The sequence below is a fragment of the Lepisma saccharinum genome, chromosome 4 (assembly GCF_977018435.1).
Source record: "Lepisma saccharinum chromosome 4, izLepSacc3.1, whole genome shotgun sequence".
In the NCBI taxonomy this organism is placed as follows: Eukaryota; Metazoa; Arthropoda; class Insecta; order Zygentoma; family Lepismatidae; genus Lepisma; species Lepisma saccharinum.
This window is the reverse complement of record NC_139232.1, coordinates 36,072,524-36,093,530: the sequence shown is the minus strand read 5'-3', so window position 1 is coordinate 36,093,530 and position 21,007 is coordinate 36,072,524. Positions and strand designations below refer to the sequence as shown.

At 36.9% G+C, this 21,007-nt stretch overlaps 1 protein-coding gene across 3 annotated transcripts in view; it reads right to left on the bottom strand.

Moving 5' to 3' along the window:
- Window positions 1-21,007, bottom strand: part of LOC145987132 (phosphatidylcholine translocator ABCB4-like) — a 125,728-nt gene that overhangs the window by 92,837 nt on the left and 11,884 nt on the right. The gene's annotated exons all lie outside the window — the stretch shown is intronic.

Here is a 21,007-nt window from a genome sequence, read left to right as displayed (position 1 = left end):
ATATAGATTAGGGGTGGCACAATGGATATGGAGGATTCAGATGTGAGGACCGGATCCTGAGTCCCAGTTCTATAGACTAATGTTTGAGTTCTGAAAATCTGGATTCAAGCTTCAGTTCATGGAACCAAGCTTTAGTTTCACTGATTCGAAACCAGGGCAAGGGCATCTGCAGAGGGAGGCCAGGGAGGACACCTGTCCCCCACTGAGATATATTGAAAAGCATGATGTAACTCGAATGGTGAAATTGTAGAGTGAAAACACAGTTGAGGGGTGACATGAAAGACAGCAGATTTAGTGGTTACTGAAAACCACAGAAAGACAAAGAACTGTTCATGAACGAAGTAACAGATGTTTATGAAAAGGAAGAAAGTTGAATCCAGTTTCTATTTAAATAGTGGACTTAATTCTGAACTTCACAACCATGCCAGGATATTTTAATTCGATTGCAATTTTATAATTTGTAAAACAGTGGGCTAATAATAAAGGTGAAATATCAGTTTTTATGACACAAGTAACCAAAAGTGGTTGTCCCAACATTGGGCCAACCATACTGAAAACAGGGTTGTTAAGGATCCAGGAACCCATAAATTCTAATGGGTTCTATTGGGTTCTGCTGCAGGACCGGAACATTTTTTTCTCACACAATCCAAATTCGGTTCAAGTTGTGTATTGTTACATTGAAAAAAGGTTCCTGGACCGTATTTTAATTGTTCCTGAAAAAATATTCCTGGAACGAATTGAAATTCTTCCGAAAAAAAAAGGTTCCTGGACCGAATTGAAATTCATTCTGGGAAAAAGGGTCCTGGACCGTATTTAAATTTATCTGGAAAAAAGGTTCCTGGACCGAATTGAAATGCTTTAAATATGAGAAGGTTATACACTGTCTAGAACTCATTTACATTCACTGATTTTCTCTCCCAGTCCGGGATTGAATTTATTTACAATCCCTGGACCAGGGTCGAATGATCAAAAGTTGCCTTCTAAAAATGTCCGCGAGTACGTTTTACATTGTAAAATGTCACACTGCGGTTGTAGAAAACATAGTGCAGGGAATAAATCAACATGCTGTTGTTCTCTCTTGGGCCAGGTTCATAAACTCCCTTGTCGAAGAGTTACTGTACATAACGCAATGGACTATATTAATGTGGCATCACATTGAGTTCAAACAAACCCGTCATGTGTTGCTCCTGCATCTGATGGATGTCATCTTCTCTCTGGTAATATGAGGCTGCTGTGTTCCCAGCAGATATCACAACATGGACGGGCAGTGCTGCTACAACCAAGTGAAGGAACGCACACAAGAAAATGGGGCTACATGGAGAGGGGCAACATGACTGCAGCGTTTGCGTTTCGGCCATTTCTACCTTGTACCTTAGATTCTCGAGATAGCCAGCAGCTGGATTAGTCTCTCATGCTCACAAATGGATAATTGTTTATTGTCAGGTTCGTATGCGATCTAAGTTTTGTATTGTTTCATTTCAATAAGCAACTTGGACCCTATTTAAACTGATTCGGAAAAAAAGGTTCCTGGACCGCATTTAAATTGGTTCAGAAAAAAGGTTCCCGGACCGTATTTAAATTCACCCAGAAAAAAGTTCCTGGACCATATTTAACTTGATCGGGGAAAAAAGGGTCATTCCACATCAAATACACGCAAAAGCTAAGATTTTGACACCCACCAACTTCGATTTCAATGAAATTTGGTATACACCTTTCCTTTATGGTTGATAGAAACCCCCTAAATTTTTTTCACTCTATCTCAAACGGTTTTCGTTTTACAGAACTTGGAAATGTCATCAAATCAGTGTTGTCTGTCACTCTTGAGACCCTCGACACAAGATACCCTTGCTTACATTTTATTTCTTTTCTCATTAACCAATCATCAGATCTCTCTGAAATTTTACACAAAGTTTAATGAAATAATGAGGATTGAAGAAAAAATACATCAGCACTCAAAAAAATTTACAAATTACTATTAAAAGACTAATAATGGAATTGTAGCCTAATTTTAGTCGGAAAACTAGGTTACAAAAATCTGAATTTTCATCATGTGGGTATGATGGAACCAAAAACTTTTTATGTTGAAAATCATTGCAAAGATATGCTCTTTCTCTACAAAAAATAAAATTCTTGTTTTTTTCATTCCTTCTAACAAAAAGTTTACGTGTTTTGGAAATTGCCTAAAATTTCAGGGTCAATCCGTACCAAATGGTTCAGCATTGGTCGCTCGACCATATTTAAAATTTTTCATTTGTTTGTCGTTGTAACCCCTGTACAAGGGTAGTTCAAAACAGACATTATTTTTCTAAAACTAGACTTTGTTTGAAAATGGCGGCCATTTTTGTTTCATGACTTGCAACATTTTTGGCCTATGCAGACAGTTGCGATAATTATGATAACTCAGCAAAGAAAAAATATAGAAATCTGGGGTAAAAAAACATTGTTTTCAGTACATTTCAGGCTACATTTTATGTTCCGTATCTTTTTTCACAACATCTAATGCAAATGGCCGAAATTTAGGGTCGCAACTCACTGATATTCAATTTTGAAGGGAAATCAATGTATAGGATATACTTTTCTTAATAGGTAAGCAATGAAATATCAGAGCTATATTTTTTTTAGAGGAAACATGTACATCGAAAATTTCAGCAGAAAATATTTGACACACTGCCGTACACACCTTTTCTTTGATAATAGCTACTATGCCATTGATATGTTGCAATTAATTAATACGTACAATAATTGTAATTACAGGATAGCTCATTAAAAGTAAATAATAAACTAACTAACTCTCTGGCCTTCTTAAACCCGAAGGTTCATGGCTGCAACAACACAGGCCTTCCATCTTTCCCTATCTTGAGCAAGATCTATATACGCTTTTCCATCCCTACCGATTTCCCTTAGGTCCATCTCAACGTTGTCCCTCCATCTTCGTCTTGTTCCTCCTACAGGTCTCTTACCATCAGGTTTCCCAACAAGGATTCTGTAAACTCCTCTTTCCTTTCCCATTCGTGCCACATGGCCTGCCCACCTAAGTCTTCTTGATTTAATTATTCTAATAATATCTGGACACGAATACAAATTATGTACTTCTAAATTATGTAACCTTCTCCACTCACCTGTCTCCTCATCCCTTTTAGGTCCAAAGATTTTCCTAAGGATCTTATTTTCAAATACTCTCAATTTATGTTCCTCTTTCAATGTAAGGGACCAAGTTTCACACCCATATAATACTACAGGCAAAATTACTGTTTTGTATATTTTAACTTTTAGTTTCTTAGATATTAAATGAGAAGACAAAAGTTTATGAAGAGAGAAGTAACATGCATTTCCTGAATTAAGCCTACTTTTTATTTCCTCTTTAATATAATTTTCATTTGTTAATATTACTCCTAAGCATTTGAATTTGGAAACTGGTTCAAATGAGTTGTTATCAATAATTAGATTTTGATTATTACCTAACACTTGGTTTCGGCCTGTAAGCATATATTTTTTTTTTTGTTAACTTCCAAACCTATCTCTTTAGCATGTAACGACCGCCATTTTAGGCAGATTTCAGTCGTATATTGGCATTTATCTTATTCGTATACTTTCAAGTTAAGAACTTGGATTAAATTATTTATACTTAATTGTTTTCATAATTCATGTATATATTTACGTTTTATCTTATAACATTATTCGCCTATTTTTGCAACACATACTCAGAATTTATAGGCTAATAATTATCCCAAATAATATACGCAACGTTTTCATTGTTTTTCAAGCACAAGTTAAATACATTTCTTCCTAATATCGATTTTTGTTCAACAATGTACAAGATTGAAGTAATTTGTCTTCGTCATAAACTAAATCTTTATTTAATCATTTTTTATGTGCAAGGGCAAAAATGATTTATTTGATAAAATCAGTTTAGTTATTTCTATATAGTTTATTATTGTAATATTATAGCAAAGCATTTCTCCCTTGTTTATAATAAAATATCGTATTCCTATTGGCTGTTTATGTTAGGAGTGGGGGAACAACGCTTCTTGTTCTTGGCGATGTAAAAACTTCCACGTTGGCATTTTTAACTTACTATCGCTAATTAACATTGATGTGTTATATAAATTATCAGTTTTTCTTGTGTTATTTTATGTTATGAGTTTGTATTGTAAGTTAGAACAATCTTATGCTGCGCCTCGCGCTTGAGGTAAGCAGTTGAGGTCTTGCTATTAACTGTGGAGGCGGTGCACGGACTCTCGTGTTAAATAAATTGCTTATCACTGCCTGTGAGCGTGCATGACCCAACAAATTATAACTTTTAACTTGTGCGAATCAGTATGTACGTGCGCGATTCGTGATTCAAGATTTTGGACATTTTAATTATAAAGTATCTGGAATTTTATTTACTGTCACGTGTCGCAATTCGGTGGTTTCCTTCCTGGAGGTACGGTGGATCGTCTTAATCCCGAACCCTGGGTGAGAACTGGTGCTCCCAACTGACCAGCCGAAGCAAGGAGCGGTGTGTTGCCAATTAGGATCTCCATAGCCTGGAGTTACGAGTGGTGGCACGTTGCAAGCAATTTTGAAAAAGGTTTTTGGCATTATTCTTAATTGTATTTATATCATCCCCTAATAAGTCTACATCATCTGCATATGCTAAAAACTGAGTCATACCATTTAATTTTAGTTCTTCTTTAGTTTCTTTTACCTTCCTAACAGCATATTCATTAAAGAGCAATGGAGATAATGCATCTCCTTGTTTTAAACCCTCATGAATTGTAAATTTGTCAGACACAATATTACCCACACGAATTTTACTTTCTGTTTCACTGGTGCATACTTTTATCATACTAACAAGCTATTTAGGTATTCCAAACTCTACTAATATATTATATAATTTATCTCTTTGGACCGAATCATATGCTTTTTTGAAATCAATGAATAGCTGATGGACATTTTGATTATATTCCCACTTTTTTCAAGTGTCTGTCTGATGTGAAAAATTTGATCTGTAGTTGATGTGTTACGTTTAAATCCACATTGATAATCACCTATAATTTCATTAGCATATGGGGTAGTCTTGTTAAAAGAATGTTAGATAATATTTTTTATGTTTTTGAGAGTAGAGAAATTCCATGGTAATTATTGCAGTTCATTTTATCATCTTTTTTAAACACAGGAACAATTATGGATTCTTTCCACTGTTGAAGGATTTCTTCTTTATTCCATATTAAACAAATTAATTTATGAATTTGACATATTAACAAATTCCCACCATATTTAATTAACTCAGCTGGTATTAAATCAATGCCAGGTGCTTTGTTATTCTTTAGCCTTTTAATAGCATCTTTAACTTCAGTCAAGTTAGGTTCTGGAACTAAAGGTTCTGCTGTGTGGACTTCATTTACTTCTGATTTATCTCCTACATGAACATTTAAAAGGTCATTAAAGTAGTTCTTCCATCTATTTAGAATATCGCTTGGGTCAGCTAGAAAATCACAGTCTTTATCTTTTATCAAGTTTCCTTTAGGTTGCCACCCCTTTCTAAATTCATTTACACCTTTATATAAATCTCTGATATTTTTGTTTTTGCTGTTCGTTTCAATTTCGTTAATTTTGCTTTTCAAGTAATCTCTTTTTCTACTTCTAAACGTGCGGTTAACTTCTCGCTTTATTCTATTATAATTGCTTAGATTTGTATCATCAGTTATTTAACCACCTAAGTCTAGCCAGATTTCTTATTTCTATTAGATTATGACATTCATTATCAAACCATGGCTTACTTTTTCTTGGTTTAAGGTATGGTATACTTTCTTTAGCTGCTGATTATATTGCATTACATATGTGCTCCCAATTCTTATTTACGTCAGTTTCATTTATATTTTCATCATTATTTAAATCCTGCAAAACATCAAATCTATTTGACAGTTTAATTTGGTAATCTTTCTTAATTCTTTCATCAGCAAATTTTCCTGTATTAAATTTTTTAACTTCTAGATTTTGTTGCTTATGATTTATCACTGAGAGTCTTTCTCTTAATTTAGCAATTACTAAATAATGGTCACTGGCACAGTCAGCACCTCTATGTGTACGAACATCAATTATACTAGTATGCCTTCTCTTATCAATGAGAATATGATCTATCTGATTATGAGTTTTACCATCTGGAGAAGACCAGGTATATTTATGGATAACTTTATGTTTAAAAGTGGTACTTTTCACAATTAAATTATTTGAGGTTGCAAAAGTAATCAATCTTATACCATTATCATTACTTAATTCATGAAGACTTTCTTTACCAATCGTGGGTTTAAATGTCTCTTCTTTGCCAATCTGTGCATTACAGTCACCTAACAGAATTTTCATATCATACTGAGAAAATTTATCAAAGACCTGTTCTAACTCTGTATAAAAATCATCTTTAGTATTATCATCTTTATCTTCCGTTGGTGCATGTATGTTTATTAAAATAATTTTACACCACCTACCCTGTAAAATTGCATATGATATTCTACTGTTTTAAGAGCAGAGATAATTCTATTATTTATGCAAAAGTAAATAATTACAATTGTAATTAATAACGTAAATTTGTCTGTTTTTGCCAAACTTCCCCTTGTTGTAACTTTGTTATCATGTAATATCAATCTCGAAATTTTTTACAGGTTCCCAACCAGATATTGGTTTGATTTGTTTTAAGTCAACTTTATGCACGGAAAGCTATTCAAGACTGGACCTACAGTTTAATAAAGTAGGATCCGAACCAGTATGTGTCTCAACTAGGTATCGAACCCAGGACCCCTTGATTACAAAATGTCGACATAACCACTATGCCATCGGTAAGACCTTTCCAACCAGACATATATTTGGGGCCCAAATTTTGAGAAAAATTAGCATTTTCACAATGCTTTAACTCAATGGGGAAACCAATAACAGAGCTCAAATATTTTCTGCTGAAACTTTGAATGTAAATGTTTCCTATAAAAAAAATTATACCTCTGATATTTCATTGTTTATCTACTAAAAAAAAGTATATCCTATACATTGATTTCTCTTCAAAATTGAATATCATTCAGTTTTGACCCTAATTTCAGCCATTTGCATTAGATGTGGTGAAAAAAGATAAGGAACATAACATGTAGCCTGAAATGTACTGAAAACAATGTTTCTTACCCCAGATTTCTTTAATTTTTCTTAGCTAAGTTATCATAATTATCGCAACTGTCTGCATAGGCCAAAAATGTTGCAAGTCATGAAACAAAAAGGGCTGTCATTTTCAAACGAAGTCTAGTTTTAGAAAAATAATGTCTGTTTTGAACTACCCTTGTACAGGGGTTACAACGACAAACAAATGAAAAATTTTAAAAATGGTCGAGCGACCAATGCTGAACCATTTGGTACGGATTGACCCTGAAATTTTAGGCAATTTCCAAAAAACGTAATTTTTTTGTTAGAAGGAATGAAAGAAACAAAAATTTTATTTTTTGTTGAGAAAGAGCATATCTTTGCAATGATTTTCAACATAAAAAGTTTTTGGTTCCATCATACTCACATGATGAAAATTCAGGTTTTCGTAGCCTGGTTCTCCCACGACAAAAATTAGGCTACAATTCCATTATTAGTTTTTTAATAGTCATTTGTAAAAATTTTTGAGTGCTGATGTATTTTTTTTCTTCAATCCTCATTATTTCATTAAACTTTGTGTAAAATTTCAAAGAGATCTGATGATTGGTTAATGAGAAAATAAATAAAATGTAAGCAAGGGTATCTTGTGTCGAGGGTCTCAAGAGTGACAGACAACACTGATTTGATGACATTTCCAAGTGCTGTAAAATGAAAACCGTTTGAGATAGAGAAAAAAATTTAGGGGGTTTCTATCAACCATAAAGGAAAGGTGTATACCAAATTTCATTGAAATCGAAGTTGGTGGGTGTCATGACCTCGTTGAAATGGTGTGGAATGACCCAAAAGGTTCCTGGACCGAATTGAAATACTTTACAGATAAAAAGGTTCTTTACGGTCCAGAACCCATTTACACTTGCTGATTTTCTCTCCTGGACCGGAATTGAATTTATTTCAAATTCCTGGACCTTTAACAACCCTGACTGAAAATTGTTGGCCAAACCAGAACACCATTGGGCAACAGTAATTTTGGCCATGGTTCCAATGTTGGCCCAACATGTGATTTTGTGTTGGTCCAATGAGTGCTTTTTACGTTGGGTCAATGTGTGGTTTTTATGTTCGGCCAACGAACTGAAAACTAAAGTGTAGATAGGATTGTGTTCTGATGTGTATATATAATTTATTGTGAGGCCAAATATAAACTCTAGTACAAATTAATTGTGTAAAATAAAAAATACACAGCACTTTCTCATTCATATGGTGTCATTGTTTCAAGGTACCTTCAGGTGGTAGCAGAAAATACTTTCTAGAGTTAATTAGTTTCCCACCTTTCATGGAATTTAGTTTGCACATAGCATTGTTTATTTTCCATACATGGATCTTCTACCACCTTCACACAAGAATACTGGTAAGAATGTTCTTTTTCTGCTTTAGATAAATAGACAAACAATAAGCAATTCTCAGCACAGAGACGATATCCTTCATCCATGGTGATGAAAGATGTGTTGGCTGTAATATTTCCATTGCCTATCTTTGCTGCAATACTGTAATAACCTTGTTTATAACGTTGAATTACCATTTATGTTTACATTTTTTCATACACAGGCCTGCAAATATTAAATATGATATAAGTCAAATTAAGTGCCCTGATGTCAGATATATTAGTAGAGCCCGGACCGTTAGTGCTGCACGTACAAAAAAAATAATGTTGGCACTTCCATATATGGAGTTTCGCATCTTATATATCACCATAGATAGCTACTCATTCCATGGTGCATTGTACCCCTTATTTGCACTTAAAACACCCCTCTACGCCTAAACATGAATTTTGCACCTATTCTGCCCTTACAACAACGAGGAAATGACCCATCCTAGAACAACGGAGGGTGGTCATTTTGACCGCCATAAGGTTTTTATTGGATTTTGAAATGAAAGTTACAGAAGAGAAGAACATTTTATAGTACTGTGTTAATTCCATTTTTATATTTGCACTCTCTACACAGTCGTTAGGGCATCTGACTACCATACGAGAGACTCGGGTGCAAATTTGGCAGTCTTTAGTATTTCCTTTCGAGATGTCTTTTTAACAAAACACAAGTATCTGAATAGATCATTGATGCAATTGTGTCTTGGAAGAAGCTGACTCTCCAGCTTTGAGACTACAGATCCTTGAGTAATATTCCCCTTGCACAGTGAAAGACCTCTCATAGATCAGATATATTTTAGCTTCCAGTTCCGCCAACGTTAGGGTCCTTTCGTTTCTTCCAAGCTGACGTCTTGCGTCTAGTACACCTCTGAATTAGATGTAACGTGGCTTCATTAAACAGTAGGTGAAAAGTGCTTGACACTTCCCATTCTCAAATATGTTCTTTGGCGTAGCTTGTAGGACCACCCTCTTCTTTCAGGACATTCAGGAGTGGCGAGTGGTGGCGGAGGTTCGCACCTTTGTGTCCCCTTTTATCTCTTTTAACTTTCAGGACATTCATGGCAGCTTTTATGCCAGCCACCAGAACATTCCTTTGTGACGATCTCCCAAATCAAACTGTCTCTTCCCAACCATGCCTTCCTTACACCAGCCCAAGCAGTTCCTTCTTCTTTATCCTTGTATTATAACAGTACATAGTAATGCACCAATCTGATCAAATTATAAAAATACCATTAACATTGAAATAATTTATTCACTAAATATATAGTGTTCAACAGCAGTGGAACACAAGTTGTTAAATTTCCTTTTGGTAATTTTTTAACAGATTATAAATTTTATGTAAATTGCAGCACTGCTTTGAAGTTTAAAACTGTATAAAACTAAATGTACATTAATTTGTGCTTACGGTAGCAATATAAAGTGCTTACGATCACAAGAAAACATACATAAAAACATCGAAAAGACAGAATGCATCTAGTTTTGTAGGATAATTATGCTATGAGGTGATATTCTTGATGATTTGCATTCAGATTTGTCTGAAAAGGGCATGTTTAGATCTTAATTCAGTGATAAATTCAACAAAATGCATGAAAAGCACCTTAAATTCTAAGTTAATCCTAATCCTTAATCCTACTCTTAAATTAGGTAATTCCTTGTAGTCATCTCTCTCTCTATGGGAAAAATCTAATAGGTGTGGGAAAAACCTTTTTCCCTCCATAGCTGAAAATCTTATAACTAAAAGGTAAAAAAAAAAAAGGTAAAGTGCTCCCCTGTGCTTTGCACCATGTCATGAAGGTGTATAGGGGGTGTGGAGTTAGGGCCCCACACTTCCTTGATCACAGCCGAAGGTGGGGGTGATGTGATCAGCACCACGCCCCTGGCTGCCTTTACCCCCCAGAGTTTCCTCCAGGTACCCACTTTATACGATGCTGGGTGGACACCAGAGCTGCTTCAACAGATGGAAAAAATTTCGGTTCTCCCTCACCGGGGATCGAACCCGGGTCTCTCGCATGGTAGTCAAATGCCCTAACGACTGAGCTACCACAACTTCAGTAAAATCTTATAACTAACATTTTAAAAATGAAAAATAATTAAAAACTTTTGATTTTGTATCAAAGTATCTTTATACAGTACAAATAATGTTTTATAGTAAAAATATTGATTTTACAGTATACAAATAGGTTTCACATATATATATATTTTCAAAGTTGTTAGCCTGTGACAATAGGGAATGAGTGATAGGTTTGGCAACACTTGAGAGAGCTGTGAAAAAAATGGAAGGAGTATAGAAGTGTAATATTTTTGGTGAACCTAAAACAATCTTAGTTTTGGCTCAAGGACTGGTTATTGGTGAGTTCAAGGTCTGAGAGTGTTATACAAACGCACAGAAGTGTATTTGGTCCGTGAATTTGGCCATAAGTGGATCGAAGTAATAATTGAACATGAATTTATTTGATCAAAGCAATGGACATTTCCACTCAATTTTTTTTTACAACAATTTTAAAAACTACACCTTGAAAAAAAATGACCCCTGCAAGTTCTCGCGTTTCTCTGCGTCCAGTTTAAGGCAGAAACGAGACTTCCAAAGTTGCGAGACTAGAGTTGCGCTGAAAACACGCCGCCGCCATGTTACTATGTCACTCCTTAGGGAGAGCTCGTTTGTCGTCTGCTTCGAGCGTCCAGTTCCGGATGGGTAGCCCACAGTGAGCGAACACGTGCAGCAGTTTTACAAATTTGTACCGATTTAAATAATGGAAGAAGGAGCGATAGGAGAAAGGAAAGCTATGCTTTGTAATGATCATTCTTCTAAGAAATATCCGTGCTGCTCACGTGCAAGATAAATGAAAGGGTTCAGCTGCGTGTGTGTTCTTAGGCCATGCGAAAAATATTGCTTATAAAATTGGTTGCTGACCAGACACTCCAAAATATTTTTTAAACTTATATTTATCGATATTTACCGTAACCTATGTAGTGCAAAATAGGAATTTTCACATTCTTCACTTTATTTATAAAGCCTATTTAACTTTCTTTTTCATAAAGCAATTTCAGTTTGTGTTCCATTTCTGTTGCGCAAATTATGATCAAATATTTTTGTGCAGATAAGAGAAAATACACTGAGAAGATTACATTAGTTGCACAGTACATATCTATACTTAGTTTATGTATAATCATTACAAGGAAATAATGCGTATAACCATGGGCGTATTTAAGGGGGATTCAACGGGTCCAACCCCCCTCTTTTTTTGGTTCACTAAAATTACCAGTTTCCTTGTTCTATCCACTTCTTCATAAAAAATTCCTTCGGACTTATTTCATTCTCTTAAATTAGAGACGTATAGGACGGGATACGGATGGGAAGGAAATTTCGTAATTCCACACACCAGATGGGACTGCAGACCAATATCTGGAATTTCCTGATAGTTTCGGAATTTCTGCGATAAGAAACTACATTGAGACTGTCAAATCAGTTATTCCCCCCCCCCTCGAATCATATTAAAGAAATTTGGTTCTTAAAAACGTAGTGACACAAGATGAACATAAAAGTATCAATACTAATAAGTAGTGTGACTACATACACACAACTTTGTCGGGTCCAGCACCCCTTCCCCCCCCCCCCCTGCTCTCCAACAAGCTTCCGGCCAGCAGTGTCCTGGATTTTCACTTACGAAATAAAGCAACCCTAATCATACCAAAAGTTGATCCATCCCTCCCACCCCGTGAACTATATACACGCCCATGTGTATAACAATATCCCATACTGAAATGGTACGATATAATTATTTTGAATTTTGTACTGCGAAAAAAGCCGCCTCATCTCGTTACTCCGAACTCATTAATTGGTTGGTTCACAACTTCACCACTAAGGATCTTATCGAGACGAGACATGGCAGCCTTGGTCTCGTTCTCGTTGAGAGTTGTAAATGTCTGTCTCGTGTTTAATTGTAAATGTCTCATTGACAGTCTCGTCTCAATTTATAAACATCCGTCTCGGTTTGGGAGGGCAATTCTCATTCTCGTCTCAAGTCTAGAAAAATATAGAATTAACAACGTATGCAAAGGCTTATCATTATAAATACAAAAAAAAACTTTCTTAATATATTTTTTTTTTACTCCTCGTTTCAACGGTACAGCCCTCAAACACTAAATATTATCCTGCTTATATATGCAAACCAAACTGCAGATTCAGAATTACCAGGAATGAACTGGCGTTGTAATTAATACACAAAATTCATGATTTATCTGAGGAAGTCGCATGTTCCAGGTTTGACTCTCGACCTGGGCATGACTGTTTCCTTGTGAGTGACATTTCATTGAACTGGAAATTGTTACATGGGAGGATGTTTGCTCGAGACTTTGGGGACAGCTAGGTGGATGCTTCTATTGTTAATGTTAGTGTTGCTCACGAGATGATGCATGTTCCGTCTCGTCTCATAAAAGGAGATGGGACAAGTGAATGTTTTCGAAATGAGATGGGACAGTAGAAAAAGTTCGTCTCTTATCATGGCAGCTTGGGTGATACTTAGATTGTGCAGTTAATGGTAGTGTGTGTGTGGGGGGGGGGGTACTCCTGCACCCCGACTTCGAATACTGCTTGTAGTTATTCATCTTCATTGTAGCGATTAGCCAAAAGTGGGAAGAAATGTGATGTTAGAGATGATACATAATAAATTAACCATGCGTTCTTATCGTTGCGGTTAAACAAAGTGAACGGAAAAGCGACGTAAAAGTAGGCTAAATACAAAAATTTGCAATATATATATATATATTAACTGAAGAAAACTCATTTACTGCAGGAAATTTAAAAACTCCCCGTACCTTTTTATACCGTATCACCTCTTATATTGCAGAAATTGGCGTGTAAACCAGTGTGTTCTAAAAGTACTATCTTAAAATTTGTGAAGAAAATATTATGACGAAATTAATTGTAATACCAGAAAAGCATTCCTATAGCATTAAGTTCTTGCCAGTCAGAACTGGCAATGAACAAGGCTGTTCACGTGTTCAGCCATTGACTGTTACAAGGTTTGCTTTGTCACCCTAATGGGAAAACTCTCTACCGAGTGGCTGAATTATAGTAAATACTACTATAATGCTAGGGCATAATTCATCTCCAAGAAATGGAGCACAGATTTTTGCACTGGAAGTTGTAAGATACTTGTTTTACACAGTAACAAGTGAATTTGCTGTCGATTCCGCGACTCGTGCTAAGTTGACGGGACGAGCAGAAGCCCCGCCTCCACGCATTTCTAAGTGATGACGTCAGAGGACCTCCTGTCTGTGGAGAGGACGTTTTCAAATCCGTGACGTAGGAGGTGAATTTCAGCGGTGTTTGAAGGCGTGTTTCTTGAGAACCGAAACAAATATCGCCGAGATATTTTGCACGTCTCATGTTTGTGTCATTATCTGTAAAATGAATGGATTTAAAACGTTTTTCATGTCAAAGTGGAAATGTCCATTGCAGATGGGTACTTTTCGAGACTGCTTCTAGGTAAAATTGGTTGAATTTGACTGTTTGAGAAAGAAAACTAAGTGATAACACAAATGTGGGATAGTCTCTCAGGACAAAAGTGAGATGACTGATGCAGATCTGAGTTTCCCATGGCCAAGTTATTGATCAGAAGTGCTTGAACCAGCTGTGAAGGCTCATGAAACATAATTCGGATGCTGCAGGCTACCATGGAGTGACATAATCATTTTAGTAGGGAATCTTATTGTACATGTTGAGGTATATATGTAAAAGCTATGATCAGGGTATGTATATATTATGTGTTGAGGACTGTCGTATGTTTGTTTGGCCAAACTGAACTATGTAGATTGGAAAAACGTTAAATATAAGAGTTACTTATTAAAGTAGTTTATATTTTTAATGAAATTCAAATTGCAACTTGATGTATTATGTATAAATTTTTGCCAGACATTGAGCTAAGGTTTACCATCCAAAATTCCCATTTCTTATGAGGGCATATCGCTCTTGCTTGTGCAATTGCTGAATTTTGGAAATTATACAAAGCAAATTTTCAACATCTTGTGTAACTTGCGTATAAATGAGGCAAACTGAATTGTATATTTAAAGTGGATGAGTGATGTAAAAGTATGAAGACGTTGTTGCAGCTGTTTCAATGTCCTTGTCATCTTATTGGTCACCCACTACTGTCTCCTCATCGCTCATCAGAAGATGATGACGGAGGTTGAGGCAATGATTTTTGATCTGACCCTCCTGAATCTTCACTCGAGAACCGTCCTTCTTCTTCAGATTGCTCGAGAAACTGCCCAATTTGCTGCAAAGATAATCCACGTTTACGCGACATCCTATCGAGTCAAGTACTGACTCGTGAATGAAAGGTTGAAGAACAAAGGAACATGATAGCTCCAATCGTGTCAATTGCATAAGTTGAGAACAAATCCGCGAGCAACAATTGTTGCATTGAATCGAACATGAGAGAGATAGAGAGAGAGAGAGAGCCGCTGTCGAAGATAACAATAACATAAGTGTGCAATGTCACGTTATCCAATGGTTTTCTTATGGTGGTCAAAATCACTGCTCGTCGTCGTTCTACGGTAATGACCTTCCATAGCTCCAAGTTTTGGAATTGTAAAAACTGATTACACACATCGAAATAAGGTATAAAATAAGGAAGTCAATTACTTTCAGAATTTTTGTGCTGAAGATAAACAAATGGGGGGGGGGAAGAAATTTGAAAGTGGTCAAAATTACAGCTCCCATCACTCTAGTGTTAAAACATGGTTGTAGTGAGCGAATTAAAGTAAAACTGTATGATTATATGTGTGAAGTTCTGTAAATTGAGGCAATTTTTTGAAGAAATGGGGAATTTTTGCAAACAGTTTTATCTCGTTCATGACAAAAATGCTTACAAAATGTTCAGCTAACATTCTTGTCTACAAAGAAAGCACCGGTGATCTTTCACTACCACCTCATCCTGTTGCCACCTGTTTGGGAAAGTGGATAGAAAGCAGTGCTTTTTATGATGAGAACTTTGAAAATATCACTAATTTTGTCAATAATCTTGACAAGGGAAGTTCAGCACTGGCAACGAAACTGAAAGAATTGGTGCTCGATTTGTTTTTTTACAGCAAGAGTTGTTTCATGTTTACTCCTTTAAACTAATTTGTGCATCCATAAAGCAACTGGAGGAATAACTAACAGCCTCTGAACAGTGGCTGATCTTCACAGAAACCGAGAACAGTCTTCAAGGATTTACTCTTCACAAAATGGAACAGAGTTTGGCCAAAATATCTGGACATATTACAAGTTGTAAGTGAAAAACTAAATATGCTGACCAAGGCAGTAATTTATTTTATTAAAAACATAAACTAAACGTAACGTTTCAACCTTCTAGCAAGGTCTTCATCAGACTCTGTATCAAGTACAAAAGTAACAAGATACAGTAACAGGGCATTATATATACACAAACATTACTCCCTCCAGACTATTTAGAAAGTTGTTTGGAACTTTCTAGCAGGTGACTTTCACTTGCCAACTTTACTTTCACCTAAAAGGCTAAACACAATTACTTCCATATAGAATGTGGTTGGACTTTTAACCTCACGCTCTTTTCCCTTCATTTTTCTTCCTTCTCCTCTCCTCTTTCTCTCTTGTCCTTTCTACTCTTTCTAACATCTTCTTCCATTCTTTGTTTAACTTCAGTCCCCCATTCCAGTTCATTGTGTCTTCTTCACCTTTCTTCTCTATTTCCTTGGCTTCCTTCCATTTTCTCACTAGCATTCTCTTCTCCCTTCCTATCTGCTTAGCCTCATCCCACTCTATGTCATGTCCTGTTTCTCTCGTGTGTTTAAATATCGCATTTCTCTCTCTCTTAAGTCGTACATCATCCCTATGTTGTTTCAACCTATCTTTCAGTCTCTTTTTCGTTTCTCCTATGTACACACTCTGACATTCTTTACATTTTACTTCGTATATAATCCCTTCCTCTTCCTCTTCTCTGTTTTCCTTTTTCTTGTTTGCATTCTTCGCTATTCCTAAGATGCTTCTCCCTCCCTTCCTGTAAGTTTTAATGCCCGCTTTCCTAAGCATAGAGTTGGATGAGGCTAAGCAGATAGGAAGGGAGAAGAGAATGCTAGTGAGAAAATGGAAGGAAGCCAAGGAAATAGAGAAGAAAGGTGAAGAAGACACAATGAACTGGAATGGGGGACTGAAGTTAAACAAAGAATGGAAGAAGATGTTAGAAAGAGTAGAAAGGACAAGAGAGAAAGAGGAGAGGAGAAGGAAGAAAAATGAAGGGAAAAGAGCGTGAGATTAAAAGTCCAACCACATTCTATATGGAAGTAATTGTGTTTAGCCTTTTAGGTGAAAGTAAAGTTGGCAAGTGAAAGTCACCTGCTAGAAAGTTCCAAACAACTTTCTAAATAGTCTGGAGGGAGTAATGTTTGTGTATATATAATGCCCTGTTACTGTATCTTGTTACTTTTGTACTTGATACAGAGTCTGATGAAGACCTAGAAGGTTGAAACGTTACGTTTAGTTTATGTTTTTAATAAAATAAATTACTGCCTTGGTCAGCATATTTAGTTTTTCATAATCATGGAAACAAGGCTTAATGGTGTTATAATTAAAGTTGTAAGTGGTGACAGATTACCATCAGAGAACAAAATTTTTCTGAAGTTTTCCTCGATTTACATATACCACTGTTTGCAGCACACAAGGAGAGAGAAGAGATTCACTCTTCTAGGTTGCAGTATTACGGGCTTCACTCCCACTTCTAGTGCTGTGTTCTCAATGTAGTGTTGCAATCTCGATCCATTCGAGATCATGTGGGGCAGAGGCAAGAGAGAAGGAGTGGAAGAGGGAGGTACTGAAAGTGAGAACACATATTTTAAACAATGTCTTCCACTGTCTTTGCTTAGTGTAGCTTACAAAATAAATACGTAAAATAGTATTAAAACTTTTCAAACTTATGTGAGTGAGTATATGTTAATCCGGATGACGTTTCGGAGGTAAATACTTCCTACTTCTTCAGGTCTAACTAGAATTCTAAACACCTGACATGGTGTCACGTGAAATAGTGTTAAATAGGAATATGGTTAAAGGAATCGGTAAAAAACACTTAAAAATCCTGGTTATTAAATCGTAAAAATTCCTATCCAGGTGAAACATTCTAAAAAATACTCATATTCAAAACTAAAAGACTAAAAACCAGGTGCCCACATGGCAGCCGAGGAACTCCCGTTGTGAGGCAACCACCAGTTTAGTATTTCTTTTTCAATAATTATATACATATTATTTTTTTTTTGTATGTGTTTCGTGTGTAGTTTGCGCTCTTCTCTGGAGTGTAAGTGATCCAGTCAAGGAGGACTCTGGCGAGAAGGTGCGGGTAGAAATTTTGTATTTTAATTATATATTTTTTCTTGGGTTTATATTAAATATTAATCTATTCCTATTCTCCTGGGATATTTGGGTTATAGTTAGGGATTAGTTGAGGTCCAGTACTACCAGTGTACCCTCATATACGGTCCATAACAGATTACGGGCAGCTAGATGTGGAATTTTAACATGTAGTGTAACAAAATACGCAAGAGGGCAGCACCTCGTGTGACTGACCAAAAAGGACTCTTGTTGGACACCCCCTCTGCCGGTCAGTCCAAGAACCACCCCAGGGGGGAGAAGGGGGAAGGTTTTTTTTATGTTTTTTCTCTCTCTTCGAGGAGAGAGTCTACAAAAAGGAACAACAAAGATATAATATGGCGGAGTAGAAGGACATAGTAAAACAGCCTGTAGAGAGTGTGCGAGTGTGCATTGTGCAAATAGTGCGGATAAGGATTTTTTGACATGTGTAATATCGAAGCAAGGATCTTAGGAAAGGATTGGACACAGTGAAAGAATGAAGCCGCAGAAAGAAAGTGTGTAAAGAAGAGGACTGGACTAGCTTAGAAGGAATATGCAGGTGAGAGTGCAGTGAATAAGGGCCCCAACGAAAGGCGCCGGGACTTAGTTAGTGTGTGTGCATGGGGTAAACAAAACAAATAGTAGAGGCCTCTAATAACTAAGACGGAACTGTAAATACAACAAGAAGCAAAAGTATATACTTATAATGTTCACAATCATTTAATCATATTCTTTCAACAACGCAGAAATAATAAATTCAATATTTGTATAAATATTATTGTACTAATTGTTTTTTTTTTAACATCTTATTGTGCTCACGGCGACGAGGTGGGGAAAGGGTTAACACCTACGTAAACTTTCATAAAGAGTCTCATGCCATCCCTTTCGCCTCTCCCCGTTGTGCGTCACATGGCGCCCAACGTGGGGCGAATCCACGTAAGCTGTAGAAAAAGTGAAAAGAAGGAAACAATAGATCAGTAACACAGTTTTAAATCTGAAAGGATGAAAATCAAAATGCCAGTTCCGTTGTATCTGCCATGGATCGTATGTGAGGATGCATGCTGTAGTGTAGAATAGAAAGTAAATTTTATAGATAATTTTAAATCTTTATTTCAGAACTTAAGCAATTTTATATTTTTGTGGGGTATTTCTAAATTTGTGTTGTTGTTAGTGTTTTATTTAAAGTGAGAAAAGGAATAGATTCATGACTAGCATTATGGGGAGGCGTACGCGAGATAATGTCACGTCTAGTTTTATTCCTTCTCCAAAGGGTCCTCCTAAGGACGCCACTGTGGAGGGAACGCTGTGTCCAGAGAGGAGTGCTAACTGCACAGGGGCGGTTCATAAATCTGTCGGTGGTAATTGCTTGGGGGGAGGCCAGATAACTAATGAAGAAATTTTTGCCTTACTCCAAAATGTCCAAGGTACCCTGGAAGAAATGAAAAAAGATCAGCAGGAAACACGGAAGAGGTTAGAAAAAAATCAGGAAGAGCTTCAGAAAAATCATAACAATTTAAAAGACGATGTAATACGCTTGGAAAAAGGTCACCAAGAACTAAAGGGGGAAGTGAAGAAAAATTTTAAAGATTTGTCCCAATCCAATAGGGGTATTGAGGAAAGGATGGGTCAGCTTGAGAGCGAATTCATTGAGATTAATCAGATCACTGGCTCTAGAATAGATTGCGTAAGCGATAGGGCAAATAAATTGGAGGAAAGGGTCACCACTCTCCACAATAATAGCACAGAGGATATACGCATCCACACAGGAGGTGACTGCGAGAAAACTGCAGAAAATGTAATACAAGCAGCGATGGCAGAATTCAACAACGCACTGCAGCAACAATATGACGCATTCCATCGAGAGGTTGCTTTGTTGAGAGAGGAAGTGTCGGGCCTTAAAAGGGACATCGCATCTGTAAGAAAGGATACAGAATCGGCTATCTCCGAGGTCACTCGACGATTAGATACTTTCATAGATAAAGGTGAGAGGCAAAGTTCACGGCCAAGCTCAGTTACGCCCTCTAACAATGGCAATAATGCATACTTACATAGAGATTTGAAATTGCCCACCTATCACGGAACAGAGGATGAATTAAAAACGCACAATTACATGCAAGAAATGAGGACATATTTAGCGTTGTCTCAGGTACCATATGAGCAACAAGCCCAGGTCGCGGGGTTGTCGTTGAGAAACGCGGCTGCTAATTGGTTTACTATCCACAAAGGCAATATTACGGATTACAAGGGGTTTGAAAGTTGTTTTTCTCAAGAGTACCTGAGTGAAGAGAGACTCCTGAGACTGCGTGCTGAGCTCTTTACTTCTCGATACAATCCAGTCGACGGGAAATCTTTATGTGAATATGTTATGACCCTTGTCCAGAAGAACGCAATATTACCTTCGCCGCTCGATGACAGGATGTTAGCTAAAATGGCTATCAAGCAATTGCCTGCGTACGCTCAGAGGTGCCTCATTGGGTCACCGGTCGACACCTGTAAGCAGCTAATTAGCCTTCTTAAGGAAATCCAAGAAACGTCGCATGCTGCAACTTTTCAACCGAACAATAGAGCGAGGATGAGACAGGTAAATTCTGTGCGTGGCGGAGAAACTGATAGAGACAGACGGAACAATTACGTCAGCTCAAGTGCCAGTTATTCTCGCGACAATGAGAGGAATGTCAACAGGTTCGAGAGGCAACCGCCTCAGGGCCCCAGACCCTTCGCGCAGCAAGGCCGAGGAGGGGTGAGCTACGGCAGACGTAATGGTGGCAACCACGGGTCTAGGGGGGAGGAAGAGGCGAGTCGCGGACAACAGAGCTCGCGGTTCTTTTCTGCCAACAGTGTATCAGTGGCAAGGCAAAATGAGGAAGACTGTCCCTCCAATAATGAAGCATGACAAAAGGGAAATATCCTAAATGCGGAAAGACACTTAGGAAACCGGACTGCGATAAATGAATCTTTTGATTTATCTGGGGAAGAAAATACAAATTGTGAGGATGAAATGGAAGAATATGAAACTAAAGTAATGCAAGTTCATACAAGAGATGCAGTAAATATTAACCACAATAACAATGGAAATGGAGACGTTGTTTGTTCGATATTTGACCAGCTCATTCAGAATG